General features: G+C 37.8%; 1 protein-coding gene across 7 annotated transcripts in view; it reads right to left on the bottom strand.

The window, feature by feature from the left end:
• Positions 1-20521, bottom strand: part of PPP1R9A (protein phosphatase 1 regulatory subunit 9A) — a 135167-nt gene that overhangs the window by 63964 nt on the left and 50682 nt on the right. The gene's annotated exons all lie outside the window — the stretch shown is intronic.

Raw genomic sequence — 20521 nt, forward strand, 5'->3', positions numbered from 1 at the left:
ATCAGTGATTATTCAGACCCTCAGAAACATTAGTCAGGAAAAGCATATTTTCATATTTTAGAGATCAGAGTTTGCCAACCTGATTCATTTAACTGCCTGCACTTGGCAGTAAGGAAAGAATATGTGTTATCATTAGTGGTAACAATTTTACTGAGCTTCAGTCCCATGGATATATCATATTCATCACTTCAAATAAAGGAAAACAATTTTCCATATTTCCTTTTCCTCTTTTACAGACAACCTACAGAAGACACCATTGCATATCCATGTTTTCCTTTATCACTGTTCCTCTTAAAACATAAAACACTGCACCCTGCTACGTAGCTATACAAATATTCTGAAGGTCTTCAGAAGCCTGCTCTTTTACAGCCCTGCTTGAAGGCTCTGTCACGATGCCCCTGGAGGGAGCACACACGGCAGCTGGGTCATTGCCACCTGAGGTTTCACCTGCCTGAAAAGCTGTTCATTTCTTTTAAATAGTAAACATATTAAAGTTGAAATACAAAAATACTTCTAAATACTATTGTAAGTTTATTAACTATGTTATGGCTACCACAAAGCTACCAAAAAGCCCTCTCAGCTTTATACAAAGTAGTGGTTTAAACAGAAAAGATAGTAGTCACTCAGTGGGAATTTTAACTCCTGTATGTCACATCAATGTGAAACAATTAATTTCTTCTTCCAAGAAGACTGAGATGATAAAGGTTTTACAAGAATTCACAAACCTATCTCACATCGATTTTTAGTCATTATGATGCAAGAAAAAGGCTGCTTTAACTATATTATGCTCCTAGAAAGCCTACATAAATACATGCAAAGCCTAAGTAAAATAAGACACAAACTAAATGCTGTCCAATGCCGCTGAACTTTTTATGCTGCTGTGGTACCTCTAAGATTGGAGAAAAAACACTGATGCAGAAATAAGTAATAAGGAGAGATGCAATTTGAGGCCACCATTTCTAGGCTGACCAAACAAAAGACAAAACCAGCTGGAAGAGCCATGAAACAGCAGTGAAAAAGTGGTACAACCTCCCTGGCAGCTTCCTTTCTCTCTGGTTTGCTGTCAAAGGCAGCAGTTTTCACCGGCTCTGCTCACTAAGGGTTCCGTGTTCAAGCCCAACCTCCTTCATGCTGCCATCAACCAAAATAAGGCTCAATCAATAGACTGAGACCCAACTAAAACATTAGTGAGCTAAGGTTTGACTGCAAACCTTTAGCTTTGAAATGCAGCAGTCACGCAAGCAACTACGGGTTAAAAACAACAGCTGTGAATTTAACTTGAATCATCTCATTTATTAACATCATCAGAGAGACCCACACCCCAAATGTGAACGGAGATGAATTGCATCAAGGTAAAGGGAGATACTACTTGCTGGAGACAAAGAACAGCTGAGAGAGAGGTATAGGGAAAAATTATGTCACAAAATGAGTATATTTATTTCTGGATTTCTTTTCATCATGTTAATTGGCACCGTTCTTTTCCTTGTGTTCAATGACTGGCATGAGATTATTGTGGAAGCAGTTTTAGATTTGTTGCAAAACAACTGGATATGCTTCAGGATATGCTTCTTTGAAAGCATCAAATCATATACTGAATTCAGGTTTGGGATGATCTTTCTTGAATCAGACTAGACAGAAGAGATAGCTTCTGGCTTGTACTCACTGTTTTGGAATATTTTGATGATCCCACTAAAAGGGAACTAAAGATACTGTTGGTAATGAAAAGTTATCATTATGTCTCCAAATACATCACACCACTCTTACCTAGTACCTCACCTAAGCATTCACTCTGAGACTGTAGATCACTGATTGTATAAATCTCTATGTTCCCTACCTGGCATCAATTCACTGTCTTTTGTACACTGGTCATATAATTTTGCCGCTTCCTTCAACAAGGCAGTTGTCTCCCCCTGACTAGGGGAAGAAGAAGAAGGATATTCTTGTATGTCATTTATCTCATTTAGTACAATCACATTTCATGGTTGACTGATTCTGTTAAATGAATCTCTGGGTGTTAAACTGAAGAACAGTAAATTTGTGCTTGGAAATTTTCTATCTTTGTGAAACAGTCTATCCACCAGAGTAATGAACTGCTTGCTCAGTACAGTCATGAGAACTGTCACTCAAGATTTTACTGCGCTAAAAATAAGACAAACATTTATAACTTCTTCCTCAAAGTATGGTTAACGTGATTTAAGTAGAACTATTTCACCACGTCTGTTGCTGTTGTGCTTCCCGGAGTGTGCGTGGGATTTCAGACTCATGGGAATTCTCCCATTCCCTGTCATTTGACAGATCTGGTTGTACTGCCACTCTGGCCAAGTACCCAGTACAGTAAAGTCACAATCACAGAATATGCTGAGTTGGAAGGGACCCACAAGGATCACCGAGTCCAACTCTGGGCCCTGTACACGACCATCCCCAATAGTCACATCATAAGCCATTACTTAAAGCAAGCTCTTTCACATGAAAATACAGTATAATATCTTAACCTCTGATTTTACCACTACAAGTATTTAGAAAAAAGTAAGTTTCCATAGAATCCACTTGTGACATTTTCTAGGATTTACAACAGCACTTATGGAAACAAAAAGTCAACAGCGGTGACATGTTGAAAGAAACCCTGAAGAACTGCTGTTAACAGAATGTACTTCTGTGTTCTCTAAAGTGACAGAAAAAGGGGTCATCAGTGATTCACCTGGCACCAATATAGTAACAAAGTGTAATACCAGAGAAGTGGGTATAACTGTTAGGCACCCTGGGTGGCATCCCCAGGGAAATCATACATACGCACACACGACCATTTGCTTCTCTTTGGTAAAGCACAAGCTAGAGAAGACATGTCACTAACTATAAAAATATGTTGCTGACTAATGCAGAAAAAACCCTACATTTTTGCTTTAGTACTTCACCTTTAGGAGTAAGATCAGAAGGATGAAAACTGATTATTCTTGAAAAAAGGCAAAGTTGCATAAGTTTAGGGCATTTTTCCATAGCTCTTAACTACCAATAATTTATAGAATTTAGCTAACAGTAACCAGTAGATAGTGATATGGGGTTTTTTATTTTTTTAAGCAAGTCAGAATGGAGATAACTCTAAAGAATCACATGGGTTAGCCTTCCCATGGGCTAACCATGGGAATATTAGTGTTGCATACAATAAACTGTGCAACATAAAAATTGTCTTATCTGATGTAAGGCTGAGAGAATTGGGGTAGTTCAGCCTGCAAAAGGGAAAGCTTAGGGGTGACCTAACTGTGGGCTCCAACACCTGAAGGTAGCCTATGAGAAAGATGGAGAGAGACAATTTACAAGAGCATGTAGTGACATGGGGGACAAGGGGGAAGAGACTCAAACCAAAAGGGAACAGATTTAGAGTATCTATTATGAAGCACTGAGGATAACCTCTCTGGCTCTGCTGAAGAAGATAAATGAGGAAAAGAAATCACAATTTGATCATTACCTTCTGCTTTAAAATCTTTTTACAGCATAGCTCCAGGGAAGAGAGGAAGCTCTGGCAATATCTGAAATGGGTAACTATTTTTTTAAAGAGTTTTTTCTCTGTGAAGTGGTTGCTTTGTCAGTCAAAGGCAGTGAGTCAGTGAGGAGGCTTCCTCCAGTTTTCCTGGCTTCATGCTCCCCTAAAGCCTGCGTGGGCATCAGCCGTCACTAATGCTTCAGCACAGAAGCATCCAGGAGACAAATCTTCCCAAGAAGCAATTGCAGGAATGAAACACAGATGGGAATTAGACATCAGCAATATTGAAAGAAACTGAACGTCCAATCCATGCCCAGGGTTTCCCGTCAGAAAGCTCCACAGGAGAAATATCTGGTTTAAGTGTCCTGAAACTCTGACAAAGAGACCTGCACAGCTGATTCATGCTTCTAAAATCTAAAAGTATCTGGGCCCAAGACTTCTCCACTCCACAGAGACCTCTTCAGATATATGACAATCCAGGAGCAGCTTCAACGACACACAAACTGTTCAATTTGTTGAGGTGAACCAGAAAATATTATCTCTATGTACCCTTGTTGAATTGGCACAAGTTATCAAGTTTTCCACCTGTTGGAACATCATGAAGACCATTTCTGGTAGAAAACCACAGTGTCACCATCCTGCAGCAGTGCCAACACATCTCAGTTTGGATCCATACATCTCTGTGCGCTACAGCATGTCCTCCTAAACCCAAACCATGCCAAGTGGCATTTCCTGGTGGGACACAAGCATTAAAATGCATGGGCTAACCACGTGCATTCATTAGGCCTGTGACATGAGAGTGCATTTGCTTCATGGTGTAAGTAGTTACAGATTCCTCTGATAGGCTTCTTTCACTGAACTTTTATATACTGCAGTTTTGGGCCAAAACATGGAACCAAAATTGCCTAGATGGTACTATACATGGATCATCTCCCCTGTTCCTGCTACTTGGCTCACTTTCTGTGCGAAATCTTTAAAACACCTGTTTTCATTAAGTAGTTTCCTCGAATCAGTGAAAATTATTCTTTATATCCATTTATTATTTATTCTGTGTGTACCTGTTTTATTGCTGATGTACTAGTTTTATTACAATTTACATTGTTACTTGTCTACGTAGCAGAAAAATACAAAATCACTGTTGCTGTAAATGAGATGTGTGCCCCACATGAAAGCTACATGCTGTTATTATTAGTTAAAACAGGTCAGAGTAATTATCAAGTAAAAGTAAGCCCTGTTACTGAAGAGTAAAACCACAGCTCACATGGAATTTGCAACTTGTACATCTATTAGGGTAGCTGTGTGTTTCAGTAAGTGAGTAAAGCAGCAAGATTCACTGAAACCTGGAGTTGACAAAGATATACGAACAGACTTATCTGAATATTCCTGCTTTTTTTAAAATATGGTAACGAGTTACAATTCCATGAGGTTTTTCCTTTCTTCTGAATTTTTTTTTGTCATAAGCATTAATAAAAATGGGAAATTGCAATACTGTCCTGTTTTATATTAATAGTACAGGCTAAACAATTTTCACTGAATTCTCTTTGATGAGTTTTGCAGACCTGGGTCTAAACCTCTGATAGTGGGTTGGTTTTTCTAATGCAGCAGCTTGGATGCAACAGTGTAATGGGAGGTACAAATGACTAGTGAGGTAGCTTCCCTGAGTCCTGCTGATCATGTAAGAATCCCAAGGAGACTTTTTAAGTGTTGTGTACTTCACAGGTACACTTCATATATGTCATCCCTTTGCCTGACCTTGCCTTTTTTTTTAAACTCTACTTTGCATTACTGTACATTACTGACTTAAATGCACTTTGCAACTGCTACTGTCTACTTTTGATCAGTTATCTACTATTTAGATAGAGAGAATAAAAACCATGAAGAAAAAAAGCTTTGTGTTTTTCAGTACAGTAGCTCGACAATTGCAGGGAAGAGAGCCAAAAGACAAGCTCCACCATCCTGCATTCCCATAAAGCTCAGGGTTCCTCAGAAAGTCCCTCCTGCCAGACTTTCACTGATCCTGGAGAGATCAGAGATGCAGGTACAGCAATTTAACACCTTACTATTTACAGCAGTGCAGTTCTGACCTGCAAACCTGAATGTCTTTAGCTGACTCTTCCTGCTTCAGGGAAAAGGAAAAACATTTGCCTACACCTTGATAGTGTCTCTGTCCAGCAGAACAAAGAAGCAGTTGCAACAAGAGCACTCCAACAGCCATGCTATGCAAAAAAAAATATAAAAATATGAACAAGAATATTTAACAAGAATATGAATTTCCAATATGACAGCAGATACGTCTTATCACTCTTTTGGCAATTCCTTCTATTGCCAAGGTAACAAACTAGCATGCTCAAGAATTCATTGTATCTTTGAGCCTTGAAATAAGCATGCAAAGGAGAATGTTTGAAGTGAGCTGAGTTTGACAAACTAATTATAATACAGTACAGGCTCAAATCTGGACTCTGGTGTCCAAACAAATTTAAACAGATAGGAGAGCACAAAGCAAAGTTCCACTCTCCATCCCTAGACATTTCTTCCTGAATCTGCTGCAGTATTTCTTCCAGATCCTTGCACTGCTGCCAATCTACATCCTAACTGATGGTGCTATTTTTCTTCTGCCTTTAAGTGTGACACATGAATTAGCCAAGAGTAAATGCTGCTTCTGGTACCAATTAGTACAGACTGCCATACAGTAGCAAAGTCACCATGAATCAACAAATCAGTGTTTCTTCTCCCAGCAATCTCACTCTCCCTCAGCCTAAAAGTCAAGAGCTCTAAATGCAGAGTAAAAATGCCACAAATGTTCTCACAGGCAAACACTTGAAACAAAATATTGACTATGCATAAAACATTCTATTTAAAATAAATCTCAGCAGGAATAAATTGTGTAACCTGCATATTCACTAAAAATTACTCTACAAAAAGATATCATAAGCAATTCCTTTTATTCATTTACAGACGCTACAATTGTTAAGAAAATAATTCAAAGGAAAAGAAGGACACAAAAAAGTAATCACAGGCATTAATTTAGAGTATTTTCTGAGTAAACAATATAGAGATAATTCATCCAACCTGAGTTTTATTGTGAAATAGCAATATTTTATAAACTGAACAGAAATCAATACAATTATCTTACATACATTTATCTATAAAAATTCTTTTAAATGTACTATAAATAGCACACATTGCTATCTATCTCTCTACTTAAAGCAGAAAAGAAAGCAGAGGTGTAAGAAAAGAGTCAGGTGGAAACAGTATGCCTAGGTGTCTGATTTTCTCAATATTACATCACCAATACAAATCCTATTGGGCTTTTTAAGGGTGCAGAATTGCAACTTGACCAAAGGTTTTTTATGACTCTCTGACATACCTTGTCTTATTCCTAGGAGCTGTGGCATTTGGTACTAATTGCCCATCTTACTAATACTCCTGCAGACACAACAAAGGCTGCATGGGCAAGGGAGAAGCATCTCCAGTGACAGAAACCAGAAGACATGTCTCAGACCAAGGCATAAAAAGCAAATGTACTTCCACACCAGACCACAGCAGGAGCCCTTCTGAATCTCAAAAGCTGTCCCACCTCACTTTTCTTAATAACTGAGTTCTTAGAAAAATCTCAAATTAAGGGAGCTTGGATTTTTTTAAATGAGAAGTTCTTACTTAATGAATTCTTTAGCTGAGCTGAGATTACTAAACATAGTGCTTACAGTATTAAGATGAGTGTGGGAAATTATATTATATTCTATTAAGAAAAACTCAGGAGATGTAATAAACTCTTCTTTGCACATATATTATTCATTGCCTAAGTACACAGCTCATGAGTTGAAGAATAGCTAAGTATGGCATTCAACATTAGACAGCCCTTCAAACAGTCTTCTTTACAGGTTAAACATATTTCCACACTTTCAGATGGGACACATTACAGAGGGTATCTATTTAGTTTCTAGTACAAGCAGGTATTCTTCTACAGTAACAAAAATGTTTATGATCCTCCAGAATCTAAAGCCTTTTAGTAGCCTATTGCTACATTCACATTAACATCACCATGCAGTGATATAAAAGAGACCCATTAGTGGGGTGTTGCCTTAATTTGGTAGGAGTGTTGCAGCCATGCAGCCTGTTAATGCCATTGCTTGTACATAAAAATGGACAAACAGGCAGAGTGTAAGAGGATTAACAGAAAAGCTTCTGTAATACAGCAAAAGGTTTGCTGTATTTTGTAAACATCTTTCAAATGGAAAGTGCAATGCCACATTCTCAGTGCCAGACCACTGCTAAATTACTTCATATTGTAGACTTACCAATTCCTTAATTGCACCTGCAGGCAGAATTCATTTTGGCTGACTGCATTTTTTCTAATGATAGTTTCACATTCGCACTGTTTAGTACAATGAATTGCATCCTAGTAAGATGTAAAACTGCCTAGAGTAAGCAAAAGAATGTTTATCCATCAAGCATTCATACCAAGTGTATTGTATTACAGTTAATCACACCAATGCTTCAAAAATGAGACAGTCTGTATTTCCAGAGGAATTCAGCCTTCCTAATGCTTCCTAATATGGTACATGGGGTAACAGACTCTAACACAAGCCAAAAACAGGCGTTCCCAGCATAACTGGTTCAAACACACCCGCTCTAAGTGCAATTTAAAATATGGTATTAATGCAGCAAGAAACAGAAGGTTACATATGTGCACACAGAGTATATCCAAACAAATAGACAAAGAGAAAGACAGATCACAGGGATAAGCCGGTATTAATGAATAATGCTAGCTTGGGATGAAACTACCGTAATAATGCCACGAAGTGGGAATTCAAGATAAAGACATTTAGAGTGACTCAATTCAACAGTATTTTTGGACATTTTTCAATTTCAACATTTGCTATGACATCAGGCACAAAGATAGTACCCCCTTGATAACAATAACAAAATTAACTTCATCAACCCCAAGGGGACTCTCTATTACAGCTGGTTTTCACTCTACCCTGAGTAGTGTGGAAAAATTAAATGAGCAGAGAAATTACAATGAGTTTTGCTCACCTGAAGACTTTACACAATTCTACTCTTTGTGCCCAAATTTACTGCATAAATTCAAAATTTTTAACAGACGTTTTCTATACACAAATCTGTGATGGATTTGAAATTCTGGAGAACCAAATGCGAAGTGTAGCACCCAGTTCTGTGGGGAATTGGGAGGATGCACTTAAATGCATGTGCATTTTGGGATTAGGGTTTTTTAAAAGAGTTTTGGTCTATTTTTTCCCCGCAGGAACACCTTGTTTTACTGTTCTGGGAATGACCAAACATCTCTCTGCGCATGCCCTTAATAGTCCCTGCAAACTGCACTGGGCAGAGTGGCAGAAAGGACACCATGTCTGTAGACCTCTGGTTTTGGATACAAAGACAGACAGTGCATTAAATGTGAGCTCAACACTGTTCCTGCTACATGCCAGCAGCGGAGACGGCTGTGGAAGCTGGCAAACTCCCAGACCTTTAGAGCTGACATGAGTCCTCTGAGCTTTCTGTTTTCCAGATTCAACTTCTTGACCTGCTTCAGACAGAAAAGTGAAGCTCGAGACAAACATTTCACCTTTGTGAGGGAAACTAAAATGTGGGGGGTAACCTTCGGTCCAGATTTGCTCAGGCAGAGGAGGGAAAGTGCTGCTTATCCTGTGCAATGACACAGAAGTACAAAAGCTACAGAAGAACCTCTCTATATGTTGTGTCAATGCAGAAAACAGAGCAGGGGCACCTCTGAGTTCAGTTCTCCAGCAGCTGAAGTGTGCAGCACACAGCTGGTATCGCTGTCACTCACAGTAACTGTATTTTTGCTACAAACAGCTGCACATTTCTTTTCAAAGTAAAACAGACACCATTTAGCAGAAGCTGGACATACTCCAGATAACAGATTAAAATGGGTGTAATCTGTGTATGACAGGCTATAAAGACAATACAGTAAGCCTTTCAGTTAGCTTAGTACGATTTTAATGGGTACCCAATTCTAATATAAGGAATGAAGAGAACATTCCCAATATCTCTATAAAATCCTGACATTTAAATATTTTTAAGTCAGCTAGTGTTCACTGTCTAGGGAAACTGGCAAGACTGTGACTCTTGCCTAAAATAAGAGCTGTGAATGAACAACTAGAGGAAGACAAGCAAACTAATTTTACAAAACTTTGCTGGAATGTATTTCCACACATACAACCTTAGCTATTTTTATGAATCCCTAAGTAAAAAGAAGTGTACACACCCAAGTGTTTTAGAAGCACATCTTCTAAAATAGTATTTTATATTTATGGTTTCAAGAATACCCATCGATACCAAAAGGCTTCTTTTCCTGGGCATGACTATCATTCTTAATCAATCCTCTGTAGATCAAACTTAAGGAAAAACAGAAAACAATTGAAAACAGCCCTTGCAAATCCTTCTTTAATATTACTAACAAAAAGCTAGTACTATGTCAAGAAAAATATAAATGATAACATTAACATTCACTGGAAAACTGCAGGACAGACAACTGGTACAAAGTATATGTAACGCCTGGCTGCCTTTTACCCTTTAAAAAAACAATGGTGAATAAAACCACTGTTTTGGATGAGGGAGTTAGGTAGATACAAGCGGTGTGGGAAAATAAACATACAGTTGGACATCAAAACAGCCAAGCTGGTAAAACTTCAATCTTGCAAACTTTAATTTTAACCTTATGGTTACTGATTAAACACTCTAAGATTCTAAAAAAAAAATCTTTACAAAAGAGCACCTTTTCCTTGCAAATAAAATAATTGGAAAATAGGATGAAATGACAATTTTAAAAAGCCTTTTCTATTGTACTGGTATACTAAATAACCACTGTCTATAATCAGATAAAGTTTTAGCTTTCAGTTCCTTGCAGTAAATTGTTCAAAAGGATGCTATCAACCATTTTAGTGTTGAAGGCAACAAACACTTTCACAGATTATTCAAGAGTAAAACCAATAAAAGTGCATGCCAGAAGGTAAAGAATTATCCAAACATGTACATTACTCATGACCAACTGCATCAGTCCCAGATATAAGGCAGCTGCATGAAGGCATTGCAGCTTGAGCACTGTAGTCCATCCACCCTCAGGTGTGAAAACTGAGCCTAAGAGCCACACACGGGCCACGAAGGTAACCCTCCTGGGTCAGGACCAAATAAAGTGTTGGCAGAAGGATTGTGCAAATACAAAATGGATTCCCTCCACCCTTTTTTTCCTCCAAAAAAAAGGAAAATCTTGCCTCTTCAGAATTCAAAAATCTCTAGAAGCATGAGCACCACTCCCACTGCAAGAAGCACAGAATTACTATAAAAAAGAACAGAAAATACTGGAGGAGAAAAAAGAAGTCAAGTTTTAAATTGCAACTGCAACACTGGACAGTATAGATCATTTATCATTTTACTTAACTTTCCAAATGACAATTTAACCCAAAGGGCTAAATGGTTTTGGTACCATACAGAACATTAACAGTAGGTGATTGTCACAGAAGATGATGCAGAGAACTGGTAACCTCATGACAGTTAACTGAAAACTGTCTGACAGTTCTTCAAATTAAAAGTAACTTGGATACATCATGCATGTTACTGCCTATTTACCCTGAAATGTACAAGACATTGCTTCAACTCAAGTTTTAAAAATTATTTTATCTGATCAGGCAGGCCTCATAAAAGCAATATTAAATTAATCCTATTTTACTTGCCTTTAGGTTAAAAGCCTGACTTGCCAAAAAGGGTAACTGTCAAAATGTGCCCTGAATTCAAGCTTTCAAATAGTGAACTTACCCCATCTTCCATGCCCTAAGCTTAATTTTATTTCTGATAAATGTCATAATGTAACTCAATAAAAAAGGCACAATAAAAATACAAACGGTAACTGTTGTGTCTAATGTTATGACTTCTAGCTAAGAAGAGGCAAATTTATGGAAAAGCCATCATGTCTCTGTTTAGGAAAGAACTTGTATTTTATTAGCCCAGCAGGCTTTCTCAAGCTTTTTCCAGGGTAGGTGCTTGAAAACCAGAAGCACAAAATGGCTTCCCTTGCATGTACACAAAATGCATGTTAGATTTAGACCACAAGAGTGGTTTGTCATACTCAAGCTTTTTCTTTTTTCTACCAAAACTTTAATTGTCTTACAGCTTATATTGATTTCTGCTAAAACAGATGAGGATAAAAATCCTTCCACTTACCAGAGTAGTAAGAACAAGGTAAAGGTTGTCGCTTTGCCTTTCAAAAATGCTTAATTATCTGGGGACTTATATACGGAACCAGAAGTTAGTCAGCAAGACACTACTGCTACATGATAACCATGTAGGTGAAAATCCCTCTGTGTGCAATTCAAGATAATTAAATCCATGTTAACCCTCCTTTAGGGAAGGTACCTCAAACTGCTGCCCTCCTAGTACCATAAGAGCTTGCCACTGCCAGCTACAACAAAATAAATCTTCTGTCTACCACCCTGTTATTAATGTGTAAGAACCTTAATGCAGGCCACCAGAGTGATGACAATATCCCACCTCCTCTGTGGCTTCAAATATGAACCTTGTGAGGTTCATTAAATGCTAATGATCCCACCATACAAAACCAAGAGCTCAAATTTTGTTTGAGAGGACTTTGTTCCAAAAACAATGTGATGCACGTAATGCACCCAGTACAGTCCCCTTGTAGGGTTCTCAAGTGCTCAAAACAACATGAAAGACTGGAAAAGGGCCTTCTCAAATAAAGGCTATGAAAAACCCAACAACATATTAGATAGTAAAAGCAACCAATAATTTTACAATAAACTGTTCTCTTCACTAATTTTTAATCCATTAACAATAATAAGGTAAAATAAAATATACACCAAATTCCAGCGAAAGAAAAGGAAACCTCAAATCTGGCAGTTTGCAGGTGTTGACTAATAAGGTAAGAGAAATACTGGCATTCTCCATGGACTCAGTCCCATTTGTCTCTCTTCAATAAGGTGCTAAATTACGTTTCTAAGAAAAAAGAACATTTAATCTGCTCCAGAGCATTTTTGCAATGGTCTCCTAAATGCTGAGAACCTACAGTGTGACTTTGTTTTTTAACACTTTTTTTTGACGGCAGTTTGGTTATTCAGGTGGGACAAGGTATCCCAGCAGTTCAGTGATGTGCTTTTGTGAAACACTCAGTAAGACATCCAAACTGTGCCTGACCTCATCACAAATGACAGTGAGGACAGATCCAGTATGTCTATCTAAGCATCAGGGGGGTACCAGCTGAGAGTCAGACTGAAGACAGACAGTTAGTACAGGGTGCACCTTTTGCAGGATGGTTCAGTACCGGAGAAAAGCAAAGATCACAGCTGCAGAAGTCAGTTTTGGCCAGAGGGGCTATAGCAGCTCAATTTGCTGCATGAAGCTTAAAATCTGAAAGCCAAAATCACAACTTCAAAAGAAGAAAAGTAGTGGGTTTTTTTTGGTGAGATATAGAAGTACTTCTAAGAGAAATTAAATTAGAGAAAAATAGTATGTAAGTCCAGCAAAGTCTGGCAGAAGGAAATGCTGACCATTATCTAACAGCAGAATGACTGAAAGAATCAGACATGTCCTGATGCAGCTGAAAAATCATACTTTAGATTCTAGGTCAAAACTGTACAGATGAAATAAAATAATATAAAATAAATAAATAAATATATTATTTCCAAAGTAAGTCTATTTTAATTATATTCCCCACTACTTAAAATCCAAGGTGCTATGTACTATCTTACCCAGATATTCACTGGTTACAGAGGGTGCAAGGAACAGCAGTGGTTTAACTAAGGAAAAGATCAAGAACATACAAAGCCGAAGGACACTCTTCTACTCGCCTGAGGACCCACAGCGCTCCTTCCTGAGAGAAAGGGCTGGCAGATCACGAGCAGGGGGAGGAAAGCAATGCTCCCCAGAAAGCTGGTCCCAGCTGCCAGCTGCCCACCCCTCCTGGCAGTTATTTTAAGTGCCCAAAATTCACATTTCAGTCATATTTTAAGCCAAATTTGAGAAATGAGGAAAAACAGGAAGTTGAAAACAGAGCAAACATTGTATTTTCACCCCTGAATTCTGATATAGGCAGTAAACTCCAAAAGTACATGTTCACTAGTTCTACAAAACTTCAGTAGTAAAATGACACAGTTACAAATTTATACCAGATCATTATGGCCTAATAACTATTAGAATAGTAATATATAATAGAGGTTATTAGTGTGTCTTACTGCTGAGGCTCAGCCTTTCCTCCTTTCAAAGAAATGGATCTTGAATCTAACCTCGTTCCTACACTTCAGATGTATCAGAATTTAATGCCCAATGTCTTGCCCTCTTGGAAAGAAGCATTCCATCATCTCACAAGGAACACAATGGGCTCAATGTCCCTTGTGCTGCACAGAAAGTTAACCAGGCAGGCAGGCTGGTGGGCATGCATACCAAGAATCTCCTTTCCCCTGCAAGTCCATGACTGTAAGTACCAGAACAGGTAAAATGGTATCAAAAAGACTTAAGAAGAATGTAATAATAGTCATATATTATACACATATAATAAGACTACAGTTGATACAAGTTCAGCTTTGATAGAAATAAAATTAAAAGTGCCAGACACCTCTGCTACATAAGTTTTGGCATGAACTAAGTCTAAAAAGTTCTTTAAAATAAAGACAACTGAAGAAGAATCAGCGACAAAGAAAAGGGATTTTGGAAGCCACCAAGGCACACTGAGATATTTGGTTTGATGATACTCGCCCACTATGTTCCAGCATAACCTAAACTACTGCTTAAAACTATATGCAAACACACACAAATCCCATAATAACCCATTTTGGTCTATGGGACCTCTCAAACATAAAGAAGACTGTGCAATGTGAGCACTTCTTTACCTGTTCCTCCAAATCCCTCCTAAGAAATGTAGGCAGCCTGAAGATGCAAGGTGTAGGTGAGGTGTCTATGAAGAAGACACCATTAGAAGTAAAAAGCAAAAGAATGAACTACCAGAAACAGAAAAAGTCCAAATTTAAAAAGCAAATGTAAAAGTAAATTGTTGGTGGTGCATACTAAATTAAAAAATCTATAGGAATTTGGAAACAATAAGCTTTTGCTGAGGGAAAGCCGACAAACTGGAAGATATTTAAGAGATCCCAGCTTAGCTGAAGGGGGCCAGAATCGTCTCCAGAGGATGTCATCAGTGTCCTGATTAGTATGGAAATGGACAAACAGGTTAGTAGGAATAGGTATAATAGGCAAGAATTCATAGATCTGATACCTCCTTTTGTTGCCTTTTTCCTGCTTCTCAATTCATTTTGCTTACCCAGCAAAAAGTATAAAAAAAGATTGTAACTAAATGAATGAGACTATTCATTAGCCAACTTAGACAGATCTTTTAAGGAAACAAATTAAATAAGAAGAAACAATAGATCAGGGAGATGTGATACTACCAAGCAATTGGTTTAAAAAATCCTGTTCAGACTATATGGATTTTCCACCCACACAATTCCAGGCCCATCTCCTCTTTGTCCATAAAAAATTATAATGAGAATCAGGTATTTGACAGAACATCACTGAATCACTGCTATTTACAGCCCTTGGGGTATTCAACAGCTGAGTAAAACACAGAAACTAGTCCAGATGCAGCAATGAGAGGGTAAGGAGATTCAGACTATCACTTTTTTCCCCATCTAAAGTACTCTTGTACCACTGTACTCATGCAGGCACACTGAAACAAGCTCAATCCTCTGAAAACCCATTAATATTGAAGCAAGTTTAAAGGCACTCAGAGCTGCTTTCCAAACATGTCACAGAGACTTCTACAATTCATTTCAACACCATCAGCATCAGGCGAATATCCAGAGGCTGAAAATTCTTGCTAAACTAGCGTGTGGTTTTTGGGGTTTTTTTCTTATTCTAGAATCACAGGTAAACACTGAATTGGAAAATTTTGAGGTTCTTCCAAAGGTTCATCATCAGCCACGACACCAAAACTGCCCCAAAGGTTTTACCCCAAAGACAAGGCATACCTGTACCTCTTTCCAAGGAATGTCTCCTCTGAAGTACAACTGGGCTTTGCTGGCTCATGAATTTCCCAACTGCTAATATATGAACTGCAAAGAAAAGGCAGTGATGCTCGGGGAAGGAAAAAATGTTGGTACACAAACAGGAGAGGGACAAAGATCTCAACAAACTCGTTTTTGCTGTCTTGCCACATGACCAAAGCATGCAAAAAGACCATGACAAATAAAATATTCCTGAAACTATCAGTGACTGCTAATTAAGAATTCTTTTCTGTATTTTTAACACAAAGATAAATTAAACACGACTGCTCATTCTCTTCATCAATAAATAAGAGGAAAAAGTTAGCCTTTTATAGAAAATCGTGATTTCCTCATCTATAGTCTGACACAAGAACATATTCTTGTCTCTTCTGTTTTTCTTTTTTTTGAACTCTCTTAACACAAGTTAATATTCATTGATGCAATTTAGAACTGATGCTATTTCTGTTCTTCAGTTATCCAGATAATCTCTTAATTAAACAGCTGCATACAGTATCCAGAGAATTGAATTTATATTTTAATCACATATTCCTCCCCTTTGTTATTTTGCTTTTACTTACTCTGGCATGTGGGTTTATTGCACACAGATGTAAAAAAACCTGCATGGCTAAATTCTGTAATGCAGACTTTTGAAAGTAACCAAAGAATAATTTAAATATGAATAGTTCTGATTCTCAGAAACAATGAAAAGCAAAATGGTTTTACAAGATCATCATTTAAGCCACTATGCTTGTATATTCTGTATATGTTAGATATGCATTTATATATTGCAGGTGAAACAAACTTAATTTCTCAACTATTCAAACAATAGTATTATCACAGTCATGACTGGAAACTAATTCACAAAAGTCATTTAGAGAGCAAAAGCTTAAATGCTGACCAGCAAACAACTCCCGTACTACAAGCCCTACACTCCCATTCCTTATTCAAGGACTTTTAGAGAACAGGCAAAAACCAGGGGGTGATGCAATCCTTTAAAAAGCATCATGTGTCTGCACAGCAAACTGAACACTAGGATGATCTCTACTGCACAAGCATTCTTCAAAATACACTTCTAATATCACATCACTCCATCTTTTCTCTACTAACTTTCAATAAAAACATTTTTTCAAGACATAATTAAACATTCATACATTACAGAAAAATAACCTCAGCATTGCCTGCTATAGATAGAAAAGTTATTTAGCCTGCATATGGGGAAAAAAGATTCAGAGGTCTAGTATCCATCCCTCAACATGCTTCTCTAAGGTAAAACTGGAGAAATCTCCCTTGACACATTTTTATGCAAGAAAAGAAGGTTGCAGGATTAAGTTAATGTTGCACTATCTGTATCCTTTTCTTAGGCATCAGACAGTAGCTAATCCTAATGCACTGATTGATTTATTTGGTATGTTAAAAATGTTGTATCATCTTTACTCACCAGGGAGGAGCCTATGGCAATCCGTGTAACTGTTTATGGCACTGACCGATTTTTGACTGGATTTTGTGTTCACCAGTTATCTCACATTATAATCTATGAAGTAGCATATTCCTTAAGTGGAAGAAGGACAATTACATTCCTCATGTTAAACTTAAAAAATAATCCTACTCAACAAATGAAACTTAGTAAAAAAATGCATACTGAATCTATGTAAATATAATACAGGTTTCTTGTATTAATCTCTAGAATAGTTCAAAATTGTATAGGTATGTTTATTTTTGTGCTTTAGCTTAAATTTTGTATATGTATGCATTATGTATAAATATTTAGATTTTTGTATCGATATTTATTATTAATATATTAGATGTCCTACTAAATATTTACTATTAATATATTGTATGTATTACTAAATATTTAAATATGCCACATACAAATATAGCTAAAAGTGAAAGAAAATCTGGATAAAAAACCTAATAAATTAGTAATGTATCTAAAATAAAAGATGCTATACTCACTAGATTTTTCTGTGGGGTTTTTTTGGGTTTTGGCTGGAGGTTTTTGTTGTTGTAGTTTTGTTTTGTTTTGTTTTGTTTGGCTGAGTTTTTTTACTTAGAATGTGATCATTTGAAGAGCTTCCCAGAATGTCCATACAGATTCCAAGATGGAAAAGAACGCCCTCTCCAACCAGCACAGTGCACTCCCAGCAGGTCAGACCAGCAGCTGTGTGGAAAGGCCCTGTGCTATGGCTGGCGTCCCCCAGCACCGCACCCCTCCTACGCGTGGGATTACCTCCAAACCACGCCATGGGTGACCGAAGGCAAGAGCAGACCTCAACACTGCCTTCAGCTGCCTTACAGAAGGGATTAGAGAGGGATCGGGGCTCCCAAGGGAAAGGACAAGAAGCCACAGACACAAGCCAGCGTGTAAGAAATTTTTGTTAGAAGTTAGAAAGATTCTCCCTGTGGCGATGCTCAAATGTGGGAACGGGGCATCCAGAAAGACTGCAGAATCTCCTGGCTTTGGGAAGATGAAAAATTGGAATGGGCTGAGACCTGAGCATATTGGGCTGCCTCCACCTGCTCTGAGTGAAGGCTGGATAAGATGTCCTCACATCCCTTCTGACCTCATCTGCTGTGACACCATTCCGTGCTCCTGTGCATGGGCACAGGAAAATTCTGTATCAATGCACCAGGTAACAAGCATTTAGTAAAACACTAGTGGTCAAGATTGAGAGAAGTCCCCAAGTGACAATTTTAAAGCCTTTTTCTGAAGTGTTTCCTAAGAGCAAAGTGTTACATTCTGCAAGTTTTTACCACTTGGTTCCCACCTCTTCATGGCCCTGCCCCTTCAGCTTCTTCCCTGCCCCTGCAATCAGGCTGGTGAGTCTGACACAAAGCTCAACCCTCTACCCTGTTCCTCAAAACACATACATTTTGGCCCTTGTTCTGCAGTGGAGGGTTCTCCTGAAACTGCTTATTTTTAACCCCTTAGTGCTGGCCTTCTCTGTTACAGATTTGCTAGTAAACAGAAAAATTTAGATACACAAGTACCTTAACCGTGAGGGAAATGAAGCATTCAGACTGTAAATAATGGTGCAAATGGAAAAACTATTTTATACTGTCAACACTGGAAGTGTTTTTATAAGTAGAAACTTTAAGCTTTGTGAAAGGCTACAAGGAAGGGAAAAGAGGCATTCTCTGCACAGAACAGTGTAATCCTCTCTGACAGTTTCTCATTAAAGGTAATGTTGTTATTACTTCTCATTAAAGAAACTTCATACTATCCATGTATTTTATTTTCTCTTTCCACTATTGTGCACCAACTTCCATGCATAGTTCCTGCACTACATTCAGTGATAAACAGCATGTCCTGAAGCGACTAAAAAAGCACATCTGTCAAAAACATTTAATATTGTGATGAATGGAACTCATCAACTATTATTTGACCCACTTTTCCTCCTGTGAGCCCTTGGACAATCCCTTATTGTGATACGGTAGCTTTAATGAAATGTAGTGATGGATTCCTAATCACAGGACCTTGTCTCTTTTTAACCGGCATCCTGCAAGACACAAGTAGTTCCTGAAACACAAGAGTTAAGCACAACTCTTCAACAACATGTATCAGGGAACCTAAACTCTGTCTTAGGGAAGACTTTATGATTTATTTCTGAAACATATGAAGCCTGTATAAAAATTCAGCATGCCATCTCTAAGGTTACAGAAATGGGACTACCACTAAAAAGACAATTTTCCTTGAAATTTTTTTTTGTATGGTTCTTTTTTCTGGAAATTCTGTTTAAGAAAGCAGTATTTGGACCATGTTTTTAAGTTTTGTATAGATATTGCTAGAATAAAAATATAATTTTAGAGAGTGGTGTAATTATTTAAATGTCCCTGAAAATGACAATGAAAACCAACAGAAATGGAAAATTTTGTTTCAAAAAAACACATTAGAGCTTCACACAAAGAACACTTAACACTACAGACAGCATATAGCCCAAATAAGAAGACTGATTAGCACTAGAAAATTTTCTAATTTAGGTTACTGTGATCTAATCAGACACATAATAAACAAAAGACTATCTTTAGTTCAAAGTGTACCCTATTTGTTCAGTGAAAGGCTATGACATATCAGGAACGGCTTGACCTACTCTCCCTCCATCTGCTGAGTACCTAAGTGGCTTAGCAACTTAGTTCTTCCCACAAACAGAATCAAATATCGTGTCTGTACACAGTTCTCATTGCACTTCCTTGTACACAGGAATCTAAAGATTGCTAATGATTTGTAATCCAGCTATAAACAGAAAGAAGTGGATAATCTCTTTAGGAGGTACTCTCCTAAACATTAACAGATGAGCAGATTGCAGGAACATTAAAGATTGAAAGCTCAATGACAGTAATTAAGTAAAGGTTTGTTTGCTTTGCCTTCCTTTCTTAAACACGGGGCAGAGATACATTGCCTACAATTAATTAGCACATTAGCACTATTTCTTATGACAGATTCAAGTAAGAAGCTGAAGCTATAGATCAAGTTTTGTCAAGAAATGGAAAGATGGAGCTTCTCACATTTTTTCTGTGTCTTTACATACAGAGAGGACAAAAGACAAGAATTCAGGTCACTGTTATTCTTGATTACCTTGTGCAGACATTCCTTCCTCTTTTCCCCCGGCTGTTTGGGAGAGCAGGGATATGTGAGGTTGTGGCCGGTGGCAGCATTCCGGATTACCCTTCTACTGTCTCCTAACCTGCATTTTACATTATCACTACTCAGAGAAACACTGTGCCTTTTCAAATGTTACCATGGCTGGCTACCACCATCCCAGCCTGATGTCAAGAGACACTTGGGGGGGAATCAAATGTTTTGCATGAAATTTTAAGCATTTACTTTGCATCATCATCAATGCACTTTCCCCAAGGAGCACACAAGAAAAACATAAGCTTTAATTTCTTTCACTGCTCTATTCAGAAAGTGACTTAGAAGCAAAGAAAAATGCTAGCAATACCCTATCCAACCCCAGTAAGATATTCATAGCTGATAGTGGGATAAACAGTGAGGGGAAGTACAAAGCAAAGTGAA

Source organism: Corvus cornix, chromosome 2 (assembly GCF_000738735.6).
Source record: "Corvus cornix cornix isolate S_Up_H32 chromosome 2, ASM73873v5, whole genome shotgun sequence".
Lineage (NCBI taxonomy): Eukaryota > Metazoa > Chordata > Aves > Passeriformes > Corvidae > Corvus > Corvus cornix.